At 46.8% G+C, this 18238-nt stretch overlaps 1 long non-coding RNA gene across 5 annotated transcripts; it reads left to right on the top strand.

The window, feature by feature from the left end:
- Positions 1-8348: 8348 nt before the first annotated feature.
- On the top strand, positions 8349-13503 carry LOC143841904 (uncharacterized). 5 transcript variants are annotated; one of them, XR_013232937.1, is made up of 6 exons: positions 8349-8433; positions 8979-9131; positions 10157-10293; positions 10412-10494; positions 10921-11158; positions 13041-13503. It is a non-coding gene; the product is annotated as an uncharacterized LOC143841904 (long non-coding RNA). The 5 variants fall into 5 exon arrangements; XR_013232936.1 differs by having other exon boundaries at positions 10157-10494; XR_013232938.1 differs by lacking the exons at positions 10157-10293; positions 10412-10494 and having other exon boundaries at positions 8979-9083; positions 10931-11158.
- Positions 13504-18238: the final 4735 nt, after the last annotated feature.

The raw sequence follows: 18238 nt of genomic DNA, 5'->3' as shown, positions 1-18238 counted from the left end.
CAATTCTAGGTGTTGATTTTGTGCCGTAAATCGCTATTTGGCAGGGGTGAGCAAACTGTACCTCTCCAGATGTCAGTTTGCCACAGTTTGCCCACCCCTGCTATATGGCTTGGGACCAGGGTTTCTGCAGGACCTTTACTGCACGGGAGGCTCCATACCACTGCCTCCCATGTTTGAGCTGGGGCAGGTTGCCCTGTTCTTTCCTGTTCCTGCACAGGGGAGCATTTGGCCCATTGCACATCGTCCGCACCAGGTTTGTGCTCCCCCATGGTAGCTAGGGCGGTAAGGTTCTGTGGGGTGGTTATCTTAGAATAATAGAGTTGGAAGGGGGCTCATGGGTCATCTAGTCCAACCCCCTGCACTATGCAGGACACTCACATCCCAATCGCTCATCTACTGTAACCTGCCACCCCCTTGAGCCTTCACAGAATCAACCTCTCCGTCAGATGGCTCTCCAGCCTCTGTTTAAAAATTTCCAGAGATGGAGAACCCACCACCTCCTGAGGAAGCCTGTTCCACTAAGAAACCGCTCTAACTGTCAGGAACTTCTTCTGGATGTTTAGATGGAATTTCTTTTGAATTAATTTCATCCCATTGGTCCTGGTCTGTCACTGTCAAGAGAACAATTCTGCTCCATCCTCTCTATATGGCACCCTTTTAAATACTTTAAGATCCCCTCTCAGTCATCTCCTCTCTAGGCTAAACAGACCAAGCTCCCCCAACCTTTCTTCATATATCTTGGTCTCCAAACCCCTCACCATCTTTGTTGCCCTCCTCTGAGCACGTTCTAGTTTGTCAACATCCCTCTTCAGTTGGGGTGACCAAAACTGAACACATACTCCACGTGAGGCCGAACCAGAGCAGAGTAAAGCGGTACCATCACCTCCCATGATCTGGACATGATACTCCGTTTGATACAGCCCAAAATCCGATTTGCCTTTTTAGCCACTGAGTCACTCTGCTGACTCATGTTCAAAGTAAAAGGATTCAGATGCCTTTATACTAATGCGCGAAGCATGGGCAATAAGAAGGAAGAGCTGGAACTTCTCATGCTGATGGAAAGGTATGATCTAGTAGGCATCACAGAAACTTGGTGGAATGATTCTCATGACTGGAATGTAATGGTGGATGGATATGAACTGTTCAGAAAAAAACAGAATAGATCAAAGAGGTGGAGGAGTGGCACTGTATGTGAGGAAAGGAAATTCTAGTGAAGGAGAGTATATCTACAGTGGAAAGCATCTGGGTGAAAATAAGTGAGGGGAAAACAAACAGTGTGGTGGTTGGTGTCTGCTACTGACTGTCTGACCAACGAGAGGATGTGGATGCTGCACTTTGTGAGCAGCTTGAGAAAATATCCAAGCGGCAAGATCTTGTCATCATGGGTGAATTCAGTTTCCCAGATGTGTGCTGGGAAACAAACTCTGCGATTCAATGTATGGTCTACTAAGACTCCTAGATCCTTTTTGCACATGCTACTGCCAAGACAAGTCTCCCCCATCTTTTGTTTGTTTGTTTGTTTGTTTAAGAATGTGGTATTGCGTACAAACATTCTTAAGCAAAAAAATCATAGAATCATAGAATCATAGAGTTGGAAGGGGCCATACAGGCCATCTAGTCCAACCTCCTGCTCAACGCAGGATCAGCCCAAAGCATCCTAAAGCATGCCCCAGGTGGCTCTGCTACGCTGCACTATGTGGTGGAGTCAGCTGGGGCTTTTGTGTGTGTGAGTGTCCCTTTCGGGACGCCATACCTAGGCAAGGGTGAGGACTTGGCCAGGATGGCCTGACTCTTCCCTTTCAGATGGCCCTAGCCCAGCATAGGCCCCATTGGTATCTGGGGGGGGGGAAGGGAACATGGATATATCCCAGGCCAGCCTCTGGCTAGTACCGACATCACGTGGAACCAGGAATTTGCTCTGCCACTACACACGCGGTCAGGTGTGGCAGATTCCTGGAGTGGAAAAGTCTAGGACCATCTTCTCCCAAACGCTCCTGTCTAGGAGTTAATATTGCAGGTAGGGGCCCTTCTGGTCGCTCCATTGATTCAAGAATCTCACCTGATGGGCACAGGAGACAGGGGTTTTTTGGTGGCATCCCCTCAATTCTGGAAGAACTTCCACAGGGGACTGCAGCTGGCCCCCTCACCGTCAATCCTCAGGAGAAAGAGGTTTTATTTAGGACAACGTTTGGCCCAATTGAGTTTTTGACTGGCTTCTTTCTAATGGGTTTTTATCATTGTTGTTTTAGTTCTACATGGTGTGTGTTTGTGTGTGTGTAATTGTTTTGTTTCTTTTATAATCTGTCTTGACTTCCACAGGGGACAAAGGCAGTTGATAAATGTTTAAAATACATAAACAGCTAAGGAAGATATTCCAATTCCAATCCAAGGGCATTTATAGTTGGTGTGATTTACTGATTACTGAGCATTTGATGGAGGAAGGTGTAATTGGTTGTCATTCCTTTACTTTATTTGTTTTATCTTAACACTTTTTAATCATTATGTATTGTTAATGAACAACTACTTGTATAGCCTTTTTTATATGCCATTAAAGGTTTTTTGAATTTGAATTTTGACATAAACAGAATCCCATCCAGTGCCCTGTCTCACTTGGCATCTCTCTGCAAAGGACCCTGCTGATCCCGACATCTGGATACCCTTCCAAGTACGATTAGCACCCGCTAATTGGCATGCTCATTTCCCTGCCGAGAAGAGCAAGCCCAGTGCTGGAGATCCACGTGGAAGCAATTCTTGTGTACTTTTCAGCCCCACTGGTGAGACGCGGCTGAACCCATTTATGGCACCTATTATTCACTCCCCTCCTTAATCCCCATGTTCCCGTCTTAATGGCAGGCCTTTATGGGGCTCAATGGAGCCGGAACTAAACAAGAAAGAACAGAACATGCACACTTGACTGGGGAGAGGCAGTAAAAGGGACGTGGCTGTCGAACTGCAGCACCTTCGGAAGGGCCAAAAGCTCATTAAGGCACAATGGTGAAGAACACCCCAACCTCTTCCGTTTGCCAGCTGAGGGGTTTTATGGGTTGTTTCTTCCCCAGAACCGTTTGTTTGGAAGGGGAGGATCAAGACAGGATATGCTGCAGATGAGAGATAAATGAGATCAAAATTCAAAAACAGGACAAGATGGGGAGAGGAGGAGGTGGAGGGAAGGAAGGACCCAGCATTGGTGGGGTGGCAGGAATCTTGCACAAATCAAGAATTGGGGAATGTGTCCCATTAGGCAGGAATTTGTTTTGTGCAGATAATAATCAGCTAGCACTAATGGAGTAGTAAGTGGGCCCCCCAAAGGAAGGTATTCCGCCATATTTTAACAGTGGGGGCCAGCAGTTCTCCCCTAGTCCCCAGCGGGGGTAAGTGGGGGGTTGGTTTGCCGCAGCGCTTGTTACTGGACTCTGTATTTCTGTTAATTGTTGTAATTTTAGCAGGGGTTTTAGGGGACTTTGTATTTCATTTTTATCTTGTAACCCGCCATGAGCCAGCTTTTCCGAGAGTGGCGGAAAATAAATAAATAAATGAATATAATAATAATAATAATAATAATAATAATAATAAGAAGAAGAAGAAGAAGAAGAAGAAGAAGAAGAAGAAGAAGAAGAAGAAGAAGAAGAAGAAGAAGAAGTAGTTTATTGTGGAATTACGTCAGAGCAATAAAATAGAATGCAATATATACCTGCTTACACCAAAGTAGTACAGGAGAAGTAGGATACAACAGATGTAATGTAACAAACTCTATATTTTGAGTGGAAATATTGGGGGGTCGTCTTATATGCCCAGTCATCTTATACGCCAGCAAATACGGTAGATAATACATGAGCCTCTTGTGGCACAGAGTGGTAAGGCAGCAGACATGCAGTCTGAAGCTCTGCCCATGAGGCTCTCTAAATCTTCACCTTGTTCCGAGTTACAAGGACATGATCATGAGTGGGTATCTGTTTATACTTCCCAGGAGGCGACAGAAGGAGAAAGAATATATTTTTTGCTAGGCGATGACCGAAAAGTTGGAGAACTGGCGAGGTCTGCTTGCCGATCAGTGTCTTGGATTCTTTGTCTAATTTTTGCAGGGGCTGAATCCAAGCCAAGAAAGTCAAACGTGAGGAGAGAACCCAAGTTGTTTGATCTTACATTTTACAGCGAGCGACCAACTAGATTGAAAATTGTAATATTAGGGGTCAATTTGCTCTAATCCAGGGGTAGTCAAACTGCGGCCCTCCAGATGTCCATGGACTACAATTCCCAGGAGCCCCTGCCAGCATTCGCTTCTGGGAATTGTAGTCCATGGACATCTGGAGGGCCGCAGTTTGACTACCCCTGCTCTAATATTATACATATAGCCTTGCTGCTTAAAAGGTCCTGCGGGCAAATCTATATGGTTTGGGATCAACATAGCTGACGGACCATCCCTTATGACCCTGCCTGACCTGGAGATTTGGGGGGTGGAGCCTGAGGAGGGTGTTGTTTGGGAGGGGAGGGGCTTCAATGGGTGACCATGCCCTTGGGTCCACCTTCCAAAGCAGACATTTTCTCCAGGGGATCCGATCTTGGTCAGCGGCAATCCCAGGAGATTGCTAGCCAGAACCTCAAAGTCGGCAGCCTAGGAGAAGGCCTTCCCAGCTACGGCTCCAGCGCTCTGGGACTCCTTCTCCAGGGAGATCCGTCTGCCTCTTCCGCCAGCGGGTGAAGTGGGTGTCTCGTTTCCAGGCCCTGTACTCAGCTGCTCTAGACGTTCCCTTCGCTGGGCAAGTCCCAAGTGCCCACTGAAAAGGCATAAACAGCATGGAGCTGGTGTTTGTTATGCTCACAAACCTCTGCTTAGCCAGCCTTTGCCTAGACTGGGGAAGCACCTTCCACAACCAGGATGCAGATCCTCAGCAGCCTGCTGGTGCTCCTGCAGTCCTTTCAAGCGCTGCCCTGTGACTAAACTGTTGTGCTTCCTCGTTGTGCAGCAACTCCGCCACTCTCCTCTTCCCCCTTCTCTGCAGCATTCCGTGCTCCTGCCTACAATTGCTCCCCACCTGGAAGAACTGAGTGGCCCTCTGCTTCTTGGAGCCTTTGTGCGTTCTTTGCTCTCCTATGAGGGATTCTGATTCTGCCCTGTTTCCTGGGCCTATCAAATTCCCTTGGCACAACTGGGGGAGTGGGGGAAACCTCCACAAAGATCAGTGTCAAATTCCGCAAGCAATAAGGTAAAATATCATGAGCCTTTCAAATTTAGGAACAGCACAATGTAGGTTGTTGAGTGTTTTCTGGGCTGTGGGGTTGTGATCCGGTCGTTTTGGTCCCTGGTGTTTCCCCAGCAGCCGTGGCTGGCATCTTTAGAGGAAGGGCATGGGATGGGTTTAAGAGCCTCTAGTCTGGGTTTGGTTCCACATTCCTTCTCCATATGCAGCCAGCTGGGTGACCTTGGGCTAGTCACAGTTCCCTTAGCGCTGTTCTCACATGGCAGTTCTCCCAGAGCTCTCTCAGTCCCACTTCCCTCACAGGATGCCTGTCGTGGGGAGCAGAAGGGGAGGCATTTGTAAGCCATTTTTTGACTCCTTCAGGTTGTGAAAAACAGGTTATAAAAATCCAGCTTTTCTTCTTCTAATCCCTCCTTCCTTCATGATGTTTTCATTGCTCTCTATCCACTTGGTGTCATGACTATTTCCGCATTAGCGATATTGTTCGGATTTGCATTTTTAAAGGGTTGACTTTTCCATCCGTTTCCAAACTGAAATCCGCTTCTTAAGGTGCAGACCTGAATTTGCCCCGCAGCCAAGGAATCCCCAGAACACCAGATTCCATCTTTGCAAGCGGGGTCTAATGGGGTCTAATTTGAGGCTGCCCAATGCAGAAATGCGTGGAATTGGGTTTTCCCCCATGCCTGGCATTTGGAGTTGTGTAGGAACACCCCGTTCCTCCTCCTTGTTCTCCCTCCCCTGTCCCTTTCTCCACCACCCTCCATTCCAAAAAATCTGATCTTGTTACAATGCTGTTTCTATGGTGTTTTTTTTAAGCACTCTTGCACAGCAGCATTATAATGTTACAACGCATGGTTTTTAAAAGTTAAATGTAGGACACTTTGGGGGGAAGGAGGGGAGGCTATCAAGGGCAAAGAATGGTGGGATTAAGGGGCGCAATTGATACAAAGTTGCAAGCAGGCGCCAATTTGCAAAAAGCAAGTTTTTGGAAAAAGGAAAAGGAATAAAGCATGTTGGGAGGCTGCCTCCATTGGACTCAGTGAGGAAAGCATATTGCAAATTTCAGCCTGGGAAATGAGGGGAGGAATACCCAAATGCTTCCCTCCCCTCAAGTGATTGGAGTTGACTCGCAGTATCCAAAGGAAATCCAGAGCCAGGCTAAAACAAGGTATGTCTCCTAATGCAGAAATGGTCCATGAGTCAAAGTCTCTAATCTGGAGACCTGGGTTTGATTCCCCGCTCCTCTACATGCAGCCAGCTGGGTGACCTTGTGCCAGTCACAGTCCTGTTAGAGCTGTTCTCACAGAGCTCTCACAACCTCACCTCCATCAAGGAGTTTCTGTTGTGGAGAGAGGAAGGGAAGGTGATTGTAAGGCTCTGGGACTCCTTCTGGTAGAAGAAGACAAGCTGTTTTTATACCCCCTTTTGACTATCTGAAGGAGTCACCAAGCTGGCTAGTGAAAAGCAGGGTATAAAAACCAATTCTTCATCTTCTTTGTTGTATTTTAAATATCTAATAGCTGCTTTACTTCCTTATGAGCGGAGACGACGAGCCAGTATCCAGTGGCATCTTAAAGACTAACAACAATTGTGGCTTTCGTGATCCACTGCTCACTTCTTCAGTTACCTTAAGGAACTCTGCCTTAAGGAACTCAAGGTGACTTATGATATATCTCTTTTTGTGTATTTAAACTCAGTTTTAATGCGGTTTAGTGGTGTGCGTTGTGTGTGTGTGGGGGTGATTGTAACGATTTGGAAATGTTATCCTCTGCATTTTAAATTGCCACCTGTGTTGGTGGTCTCAGGGAGGGCAGAGAGGCCAGCTATACACTTTGTAAATCAATCAGTTCTAAAGAGATGCCACCTGCGGCCCTTTTGGAGCATTGCTTGCCAGGGTAGCAGCCCTTCCCACGCGGGTAGGTCTCACCATGAAACTCACCCCAGGGATTTACGGAATGGATGACACTGCATCTTGCTCGGCAGTAGAACAAATGTAGCATCCAGGGGCACCTTTAAGACCAACAAAGTTTTATTCAAGGTAGGAGCTTTCATGTGCAGGCACATTTCCTCAGATGCAATCGTTTGGAATGGAAGTGATCAGATCATGCTTATAGGCAAAGTGTCAGAGTCTATTTACATACAGAATAATGAAAATGGTTAACGAAATCCAGAAATAAGCAGGAAAAACCAGCCATTTGGATTTGTTTGTATTCACTTGAGATTGAACTGCAAACCGGGTTTGATTCTCCACTCCCCCACATGCTGGCTGACCATGGGCTGACCACAGCACTGAGAAAGCTGCTCTGACCGAGCAGGAATATGAGGGCTCTCTCAGCCTCCCCTCCTTCACAGGGTGTCTGTTGTGGGGAGAGGAAGGGAAGGCGACTGTAAGCCGCTCTGAGACTCCTTTGGGTAGAGAAAAGCGGCATATAAGAACCACCTCTTCTTCTGTTCTGTCCGCTTTAAGAGAATAATGAGCAAACATATAATCCAGGGGTAGTCAAACTGCGGCCCTCCAGATGTCCATGGACTACAATTCCCAGGAGCCCCCTGCCAGCATTCGCTGGCAGGGGGCTTCTGGGAATTGTGGTCCATGGACATCTGGAGGGCCGCAGTTTGACTACCCCTGATATAATCAGTGGCTGACAGCAGTTATCTGAGACCTTCCCCCATGGCCCCTTCCTCTCCTCTCAAGCATGGAAACATTTTAGGGCATCACCTTCTCTGAAGGAGAGTATTTGGCTGTCTCTGTTCGCAGACCAGAGAGAAATATGTCATTCCAAACTGCATTGCATTTTGCTAGTCATAGTTCCTTTACAATCCGCTTGTTCAAATCAATGATTCCAAATAAGAGATACATTAAAGGAGATTTGACCTGTCTGAGGGATTGTTAAGAATGCAGGTTAGCATGCATAGTGAGTTAAGAAACCAATATCATTCTTGAGTTACATTACAGTCTACTTGCTTTCTGGACAAGGTTCTGCACGCCCATCCCAGCAGCTGGGAGAAAAGCCAGGTCCCCCCAGAGAAGAGAAAGGCAGCCACTCAGGAGAAGAACAAGCCAGCTACAATAGGGTGCTACTGATTTTACACCCTTTTCTCCCCACAGTCAGCTCGCTCTCCTCCCTTCCTCTCTCCTCTCAGCGGCTGTGACTCATGCCAGGGAGAGAGCGGCAAGGCAGAGAGAGAGAGAAGCCCTACCTCTTGGTCCAGATACACAGCAAGAAGGAGACAAGTAGGTTTTTATACTCTGCTTTAATTTGATTTTGGGAAGGCAACAGCTAACCCTCTGATCTTCTCACTTGCCTTGAAACACCCTTACTGGGATTGCTGTAAGCCAGCTGTGACTTGATTTTACACAGCCAGGGTCTCTTTCTCGGTCTGTGTGTAACAGGGGGTAGTCAAACTGCAGCCCTCCCATTCGCTGGCAGGGGCTCATGGGAATTGTAGTCCATGGACATCTGGAGGGCCGCAGTTTGACTACCCCCTGTTACACACAGACCGAGAAAGAGAGACAGAGACAAACACCCAGAGGAAGTAAATACCAGCAGGCTAGAGAGCCAAGCCAGGAGAATCCAGCTTCATTTTAATCATCGTTACTGTAAATGTATTGGCATTTGATACACTTATCTGCCTTCCTATTGACTGACTGATTGGCGGTTTCTTCCCTAGGCTGTGAGACCCGTTTTCATTGGTGAGAACTCCCCTCTTGCTGCTCCTTTTTCTAGTAACACGTCTCCAGGTCATACAATTATATTTCAATACCATTGTATTTTGCAGTGCATTTCCTGGAACAAAGGAACTGCAAGCAAGCAAACTTGACTGCAGCACCCTTGGTGAAGACGCCAACCATTCTGCTAATAAGAGGATGTTGCATCTCAGCATGTGAGAAATGCAGCCTCACATTCTAGATATCAGCAACGAATATCATAAGTAAATTAAAACACTCTTGTTTGGTGTTTGGAATATATATGGTTTTTGTCCTTTGACAGGCACAACCCCATTAAGCGTGCAGAGCATTTGAGAACATCTGGACAGAGCAAACCCAGGTGCAAAATGAGACTTGTACCAGGGAAGCTTGCTGGGTGGCCTTGGGCCAGGCACAGTCTCTCAGTTTGACCTACATCACAGGGGTGTAGTGAGGATGAGTAGATGAGCGAGTGGGTCATGAGTGTCCTGCATAGTGCAGGGGGTTGGACTAGATGAACCAGGAGGTCCCTTCCAACTCCATCATTCTATGATTCTATGAGGATAAAATGGGGGAGAAGTAGGGATGCCAGTTCTCAGGTGGGACCTGGGGATCCCCCGAAATTACAGGTCATCTCCAGACGAAAGAGTTCAGTTCCCTTGGAATAACTGGCTGCTTTGGAGGGGGGGACTCCAGAGCATTCTACTCCACTGAGTCCCTCCCCGCCCAAAATCCAGCCCACTCCTGGCTCCACACCCAAAGTCCCCAGGTATTTCCCAGCCCAGAGCTGGCCACGCTGGGGAGGAGAGGAAGATGTGACCCATTTTAGGTCCCCATGGGAAAGAAAGGTGGAGAGTTAATGAATTAAATAATGGTGATTAACAAAGAAGAGGGGGTGGGGGGTTTTATACCCAGCTTTGCAATCCCTGAAGGAGTCTTGAAGCAGCTTCCCATCGCCTTTTCTTCCTCTCCCCACAAGAGGCGGCCTGTGAGGCAGGTGGGCCTGAGAGAGCCCTGAGAGAACTGGGACTGGATCAAGGTCTCCCAGCCGGCTGCATATGGAATCAAACCCGGTCCTCCGGATTAGGGGCTGCCGCTCTTAGCCATGGCTCCAGGCTGGCCCTCAAGGGCGTGGTCCTCAGCAACTTGGGTCCCTATTGGCTGGCAGTTCAAAAATTGTAATGCTTCAGTGGCAGCTACTACTAGCGTTGGTTTTATGTTCTCTCTCTCCTTTTTCAGTGTATTTTTAAAAATTACCTCTTTCCCCCAGCATTTAGACTTCCTCAGTTTGGCTCCGCCTTCTGTGGCAGCTATGTTGTGCTTGGCTCCACCCCCTGTGGCAGCCATTTTGTGACTGCACCCACCACACTGGGTCAAAAGCCCAAAGATGTCTACAGCCTCAAAAAGGTCAGGAACCCTTGCAGTGTCTCAACTATCTATTTGAGAGTTTATTGCTTCAATCAGAAGGCAAATGTGAATGTTATCTGGGCAATCCTTGCCTTTAATCTGTTTCTGACACTCCCAGATCACATGCCCAACACTGTCTGTGGCCAGATGCCGTTCCCCAATGACCTTGGACACAAATCTGTACATCCAGGTGCCCTGATGGTAAGAAAACTGTGTAGAGGTGGGCATAAGGAGATGTTAGGATACTTTTCCAAATGTGTAGCAGCTCAGCATCTGCTCTGGTAATCCAACCTGGCCCATAACCACCGTTTCCCTAATCAAACAGGACAAACTGCCAAAGCTCCTTTGGGGAAAGATTCGTAATCTCTGTAAAATTATTGGGAACTTTGCCATTCACTGTGGTGCTACGTAGTTTCGACGCAAGAGATTTTCCATTAGATTAGAAGTGGGCTCATTTTAAGGACAGAAAGAATCAGCAGCCCGAAACCAGCAAGTAATAGAAATTTTCCGTCCAGAGGATTACATCGATAGGAATCAAGGCTAACGGACTGGAGTTTCCGCTGTAATGCTCTCTGCTGTGCTGTTTCCTGATGTTCCCTTTATTGTTCGTCTTTTGTCCCTTCTGAGGCTGCCGTAGGTTGCTTATTTCCTCTTCCACCCAAGAATTGGGAGAAACATCCCTTCCAGAGAGGTGCCGCTAGACCACGTGGGTGGATCATGCTTCAGGCTGCAGAAAACAAGCCGGAAAGAGCAAGGTCAACCGCAGGAGGGGGGCAGAGTTTCGATCTGCCTGCCCCCCACACTCCGCTGCTCTTTCAAATCCACCCCCCCCTGACAACCAAGGTCAACGCATGAGGATTGTTAGGTATGCAATCCAAGCTGTGCTAAGGTAGCCCACAATGCAAATGAAGGATTGTAAAGCAACCAATCAGGGACTCTATTTTTATAAACCTGTTGACCAATGAATTGTGCCCATTAAGGACCAGTCAGGTTCTTTGTTGAGCTACTCAAACTGCATAGAAGTTGTGTCATTCTTGTGTTCCTTTTTGGGTTGGTGTTTGGATTCAGTAAAAGAAGAACATGTCGTCTGGGTCGGCTGAATCTGCAGACTTAATTAAGGATGCTCCTAGTCTAACTGAAGACTCCCTTTGTTTGCAGGGATGCCAGCACCAGCTTGGGAAATGCCTGGGGGGTGGGGAATTGAGCCTCCGAGGGCAGAGTTTGGGGCCGAATGCCACAGAGTCCACCTTCCAAGGCAACTGTTTTCTCCTGGGGAACAGAGTTCCGCCTCCTCCTAGGGATTGGTTGGAATGAGGGTCGGGCTAGATGGCTTGAACGGCCCCTTCCAACCCTTAAGAAAGATTAAGATGCCAATAAGAAAGACCTGTTGAGTCACTTCAGTGGACTTGCCTTAGCCCTCTTAGAGAGACAGATCTGTGGACAGAGATTGTCACAAAGTGCTGATACCTTAAGCTTTTGAAGGATGTTTAAGTAAAAGACATCTGGAGGTCTTTCACATGGGAGAAAGGCACTGCGCATTTCAGCTAATTTCAACTCCTACGCTATAAATCTGCACACCTTTTCTAATAACGCACAAAGGGACTTATGGACCTGTAGACCTCCTAGGAAAGTATTGGATCATGTTTGCATGAAAGCCCAAATTGAATTCGGGGATTCGGAGAACTCCTTCCTGCATGGAAGTTTCATTCGCTTCTGTAGCAATTCCGTTATGAGAGAAAAGACCAGGCAGACGTTCCAGGGAGTTTTCCTCCCAGCAAACCTATTTTTTATCCATCATTGTTACCACACACACACACACACACACAGTATAAGGAATGGGGAAAACAACAGGAAAAAACCTTCTGATAGCCAAGAGATCTGACGACAACTTGACAACAACAAAAAAAGTTTGGTTCTCACAAACACATTTAGCCCAAATATCCCTAACCTAAAATTCATCTATCACAGACAGATAAACCTTTGATCCACCCAGGCATGTCAAACTCAGCCTGATAGATCAATTCAAAAGCTATTTTTCACTCTATTCATTGTGGAATTTCGCTCCAGTCTGAATACGGCATTTACTGATTAAGCCAGGGGTAGTCAAACTGCGGCCCTCCAGATGTCCATGGACTACAATTCCCAGGAGCCCCTGCCAGCGAATGCTGGCAGGGGCTCCTGGGAATTGTAGTCCATGGACATCTGGAGGGCCGCAGTTTGACTACCCCTGGATTAAGCCTTCTGACAAAATTAGAGTTTGCACTTGACAGTGAGAAGTTTGGATTTAGTTAGCTAGGTAAGCAATCAGGGAGAGTTATGGCAAATGGTTTTGCATGGTTCCCCCCTTGCCCCAGCCCCAGCTAAAGCTACAGCCGCCTCTAAGTTCTGCACGGGGGCTGGGGTGAGGGGAGAACCATGCAAAACCATTTGTCATAACTCTCCCTGATAGCTTCCCTAGTTAACTAATTATGCACATTTGTAAGCAAGAGGAGGTAAAAATTATCTGAACCTTTCAACATTTCCCTGCCCTCTTTAGCCATCACAGAATGAACAGCGGCTCTGAAACTGGGCAGATCATGAGGAAAAATCTGTTTCTAGGACAGCCAGGGCCCAAACCTGCCAGCACGAAAATATTTACAGGACAGCACTTTGATTTTAGCTTTTAAATAAGCCGTTGAACAAAAGAAAGGGGGGGGGGGAGAACTTCAGAAATAATCGGAATTAGGTTGTCTTTATTTTCCCCACAGGAGGAAGAAGCAACCAAGGGCTCAAAGTGATCCATCAGCAACTTGCCCCCTTCCTGTCAAACTTTTAAGGTTTTCCTCATTATCTTGATCCAATTTGATCTCTTTCAGATGCTCAGATTCAAAACTGTTGCCTTTCATCTGTGAATGTCTCCGCCCTTGTTGTGGCTGTTCTAGCACCAAAACGTCTAAATATACATATTTAACTGTCTAAGGAAATGGGGGAGGTGAGGGTGGCACAGGAGTATGTATTTTATTGCTTTTGATAGCCTGTAATAATATAATGCATGGTTATTTTATTGCTTTCGATAGATGCATGGGAATGAAAGCTTAATAATGCTTGCTTAGGAATTCCTACCCAAAAAATGTTGTTAGTTGTTTTGTGGCTCTTGCAACCTTCGGCAATTTCCTGATGAGGTACATAAAGATGTTCTGCATGAATAAATAAAAGATACCTTGGCTTGTATGACCAGGAACGGCCCCATGGTTTCCGTCACAGTCCCTGTCAGAAGTGATCAGGAGATAAAATCTTGATATGGACACCATCAATTGAGTCGAAGAGCATCAAGGAAATCGCAAATCCAGGACCCCTGAAGTCAGGTCACAGCCACAGTCCAGCTTAATAACGGACTGCAGGGAAAATTCATACATCATGGGCACAGTCTCTCGTGGCTACCTGGGCCCTGGAAAGGCAGTTTGGGGTTGGGGAAGTTGATTGCAGAGCTAGGAAAAGTACAGAGGAAGACAACCTGTCAAAATCATGGGTTATGCTTTTGCTGAGTATTGGCCATATTGCTTGACATGCCTTGACCTGCATATAAGAACCAACTCTTCCTCTTCCTCTTCCTCTTCCTCTTCCTCTTCCTCTTCCTCTTCCTCTTCCTCTTCCTCTTCTTCTTGCCCTGGACTGTTCTGATGTCATAACCATATTTTATCATTTTACCTTCTATTATATCACTTGACCTGCCTGCATATCACTGTGGTGTTTGATCCCGTAGGGACATTTGATCCATGGATTAGCAGAGCTGTAGCTAGCTGGCCTGGGGTTTTATGGAGGGGTTCCATGTTTGAAACTGGGGAACGTCCATCTTTCTCACCTTCTTTGGGACTTCGCCAGTGCCTGCCTCTGTCCCGGTCAGGAAAATTGACTGCAGAGCCACCGTGGTGGAGCGGTGACAAATATCTGACTAGTATCTGGAAGACCTGGGTTCGAATCCTCACTCTTGCCATGGAAGCTTGCTGGGCCAGTCACACTTTCCTAGCCTCCCTCACAAGGTTGTTGTGAGGATAAAACAGAGGAGAGGAGCATAACATAAGCCACGTGATGTCGCCCTTGGGAAGAAAGGCAGGATATAAACAAACTTTAAAAAGCATAAATAAAAGGTTCCATCAGTCAAAGTTAGTCTTGATCTGTGGCTCACATATTGAAGAAGGATAACATTTGTTTAGGATGAACAGTCTGACCTGCCTGGCTGACAATTTCATTTATCAAATGGTAGATGAACCCACAAGAGGTTCAGCCATACTGGACTTAATACTGACCAACAGGCAAGAGTTGGTGGATGAGGTGAAGGAGGTGGGGACCCTAGGGGGAAGTGACCATGTCCTCATAGAATTCCTTTTGAGATGGGGAGCCAAGGAAGCTTGTAGCCAGACGCGGATGTTGGGTTTTCGAAGGGCAAACTTTAATAAACTCAGAGACATGATGAGTGTCATACCATGGACAAGAATGCTGGAAGGGAAGGGAGCATGTGAAGGGTGGGCGCTACTCAAACAAGAGCTATTGCATGCTCAATCAATGACTATCCCAGAAAGACGAAAACACTGCAGGAGCTCTAAGAAGCCTATTTGGATGAACAGAGAACTTCAAGAGGAACTAAGAAAGAAAAGGAAAACGTTCAGGAAATGGAGGGAAGGACAGAGCTCTAAAGAAGAGTATCTACAGGTTACTAGGCACTGTAGATCAATCATCAGAAAGGCCAAAGCTGAGAGTGAGCTAAGATTGGCCAGGGAAGCCCATTGTAACAAGAAAAGATTTTTCAGTGTGAGGAGCAAACGTAAAGTAAAGGAGGCAATAGGCCCACTGTTGGGTGCGGATGGACAAACCCTAATGGAAGATGCAGAGAAAGCAGAAAGGCTTAGTGCCTATTTTACATCTGTTTTTTCCCACAGGTCAAAGTGTTTAGGCACATCTAGAGATGGCCGTAGCCAAAGGATAGTGTCTGGGTGGCAGGTTAACATGGATAGAGAGGTTGTCGAGAGGCTTTTAGCTGCATTGGATGAGTTCAAATCCCCTGGTCCGGATGAAATGCACCCGAGAGTACTCAAAGAACTTTCCAGAGAACTTGCACAGCCCTTGTCCATCATCTTCGGAACCTCTTTAAGGACTGGAGATGTCCAGAAGGACTGGAAGAGAGCAAATGTTATTCCGATCTTCAAAAAAGGGAGGAAGGATGACCCGGGAAACTACAGACCAGTGAGTCTGACCTCTGTTGTGGGGAAGATAATGGAGCAGATATTAAAGGGAGCGATCTGCAAACATCTGGAAGACAATTTGGTGATCCAAGGAAGTCAGCATGGATTTGCCACCAACAGGTCCAAGTAACCAAGTAACAGGTTTGCTGGACCGGGGGGAATTCGATTGATGTCATTTACTTGGATTTTAGTAAAGCTTTTGACAAGGTTCCCCATGATGTTCTGATGGATAAGTTGAAGGACTGCAATCTGGATTTTCAGATAGTTAAGTGGATAGGGAATTGGTTAGAGAACCGCACTCAAAGATTTGTTGTCAATGGTGTTTCATCAGACTGTAGAGAGGTGAGTAGCGGGGTACCTCAGGGCTCGGTGCTCGGCCCGGTACTTTTTAACATATTTATTAATGATCTAGATGAGGGGGTGGAGGGACTACTCATCAAGTTTGCAGATGACACCAAATTGGGAGGACTGGCAAATACTCCGGAAGATAGAGACAGAGTTCAACGAGATCTGAACACAATGGAAAAATGGGCAAATGAGAACAAGATGCAATTTAATAAAGATAAGTGTAAAGTTCTGCATCTGGGTAAGAAAAATGAAAAGCATGCCTACTGGATGGGGGATACGCTTCTAGGTAGCACTGTGTGTGAATGAGACCTTGGGGTACTTGTGGATTGTAAACTAAACATGAGCAGGCAGTGTGATGCAGCGGTAAAAAAGGCAAATGCCATTTTGGGCTGTATCAACAGAGGCATCACATCAAAATCACAAGATGTCATAGTCCCATTGTATACGGCACTGGTCAGACCACACCTGGAGTACTGTGTGCAGTTCTGGAGGCCTCACTTCAAGAAGGACGTAGATAAAATTGAAAGGGTACAGAGGAGAGCGACGAAGATTATCTGGGGCCAAGGGACCAAGCCCTATGAAGATAGGTTGAGGGACTTGGGAATGTTCAGCCTGGAGAAAAGGAGGTTGAGAGGGGACATGATAGCCCTCTTTAAGTATTTGAAAGGTTGTCACTTGGAGGAGGGCAGGATGCTGTTTCTGTTGGCTGCAGAGGAGAGGACACGCAGTAATGGGTTTGAACTACAAGTACAACGATATAGGCTAGATATCAGGAAAAAAATGTTCACAGTCAGAGTAGTTCAGCAGTGGAATAGGCTGCCTAAGGAGGTGGTGAGCTCCCCCTCACTGGCAGTCTTCAAGCAAAGGTTGGATACACACTTTTCTTGGATGCTTTAGGATGCTTAGGGCTGATCCTGCATTGAGCAGGGGGTTGGACTAGATGGCCTGTATGGCCCCTTCCAACTCTATGATTCTATGATTCCCTTTACCGGCCAAGAGAGTATATTTCACAGAAAACAGCAAAGGCAGCAGTGACCTGTTGTCTGAAGACAGAGTAACTGCAAGAACATCTTTTGAGTTGCAAAATTTCGGAGGTCAACTATCCGCCAAAGAGAATGGAGAAGGCAGCATTGCAAGACAGTATTCAAAGTCGGGCCACTCCCTCAGGTTGGCCCCTCCCTGGGGTTAGACCCCCACGGGATCCTGCAACTCACCCCTTGCTTGCCCCCCACCTTGCCTTCCTTTCTGGTGACTGTTTGACAGGTGTGGCTCTGCAGGACCCTCAGCTTGTCATTAAAATCTAGGATGGCAAGCCACTGCGACGACGCTCCATGAACAAAACCAACCAGCCGGCTTCCTGGGCTTGAAAGAGCTTCCCTGAATGGATGGGAACATTCGCCTTTGTGTTTCACATCTCAGAAGGGGCTCAATTAAAGCCATTTGCTTTGCTATGCAACCGTTTCCACCCCGGTGGTGTGAAGGAGCTGAAGTGGGCATATTTTAAAGAGCCATCTCAAAATTGTTCCTTTTTTTGTCCCTCTCAGCAGTGAGTTCCCGCCCCCGTCCCTGGTTCAAGCCATCATTTAACACACATATTGAACGTGAAGATCCCGCCCTCTTCCACCTGGGCTCCTGTCCCCTCCCACACTCACCGCTGAATGCTATAATTAGTACAAACTCTAGAAATATAAATTATTTCCCCCTGCAAATTTTGGTCCTCTGTTCCATGAGCTCCAAGAAAGCTATTTGAAAAGCAGCTGTCTTCCTGGTCCTGCGACTGTAGCCACGATGTCACATTTCCTGGCAATAAAAGCAACACACCTTGCGCAAAATAACTGGGGGAAAGGGCATTCTTCTACATTTTGCGCAGTGCAACAATGAAAGAAAACCCACCTTGCTTCCTTGCCTTAACGGTTTACTTGTCAACATTGAAACTTCAGGGCAGAAAACTTGACTTGAACAATTAGACAGAGCAATCTATATATATTTAAAATAGCAAACGTCTGTGGATATGTAAATCTGCTGATTGGGGCTACGCTTATCCAAAACTGGTTATCCCCAGGTTTGCAGGACAATGTGAAAAGTTAAATAAATTCCCTGGGGAAGGCTTAAATAGTAGTAGTCGTAGTATCACATTGGCAAAATGCTCATAATCGTCTGGGGATTTCATAAAGTGCCCCATCATGCTGTCAAAGTGAGGACACTTCCATGTCCCTGCCCCAGTATCCCACCAGAGGAGTTTGCCTTCCTTCCTTCCTTCCTTCCTTCCTTCCTTCCTTCCTTCCTTCCTTCCTTCCTTCCTTCTTGTATTACCATTGCCAAGGATGATGTGGATTCACGCAGAACCTGACCCACAATCCAGTGGGAAAGGTACTGTT

The sequence above is a fragment of the Paroedura picta genome, chromosome 7 (assembly GCF_049243985.1).
Source record: "Paroedura picta isolate Pp20150507F chromosome 7, Ppicta_v3.0, whole genome shotgun sequence".
Classification (NCBI taxonomy): Eukaryota; Metazoa; Chordata; class Lepidosauria; order Squamata; family Gekkonidae; genus Paroedura; species Paroedura picta.
Note: the sequence above shows the minus strand (reverse complement) of the source record. Positions and strands in the feature narration are given on the sequence as shown.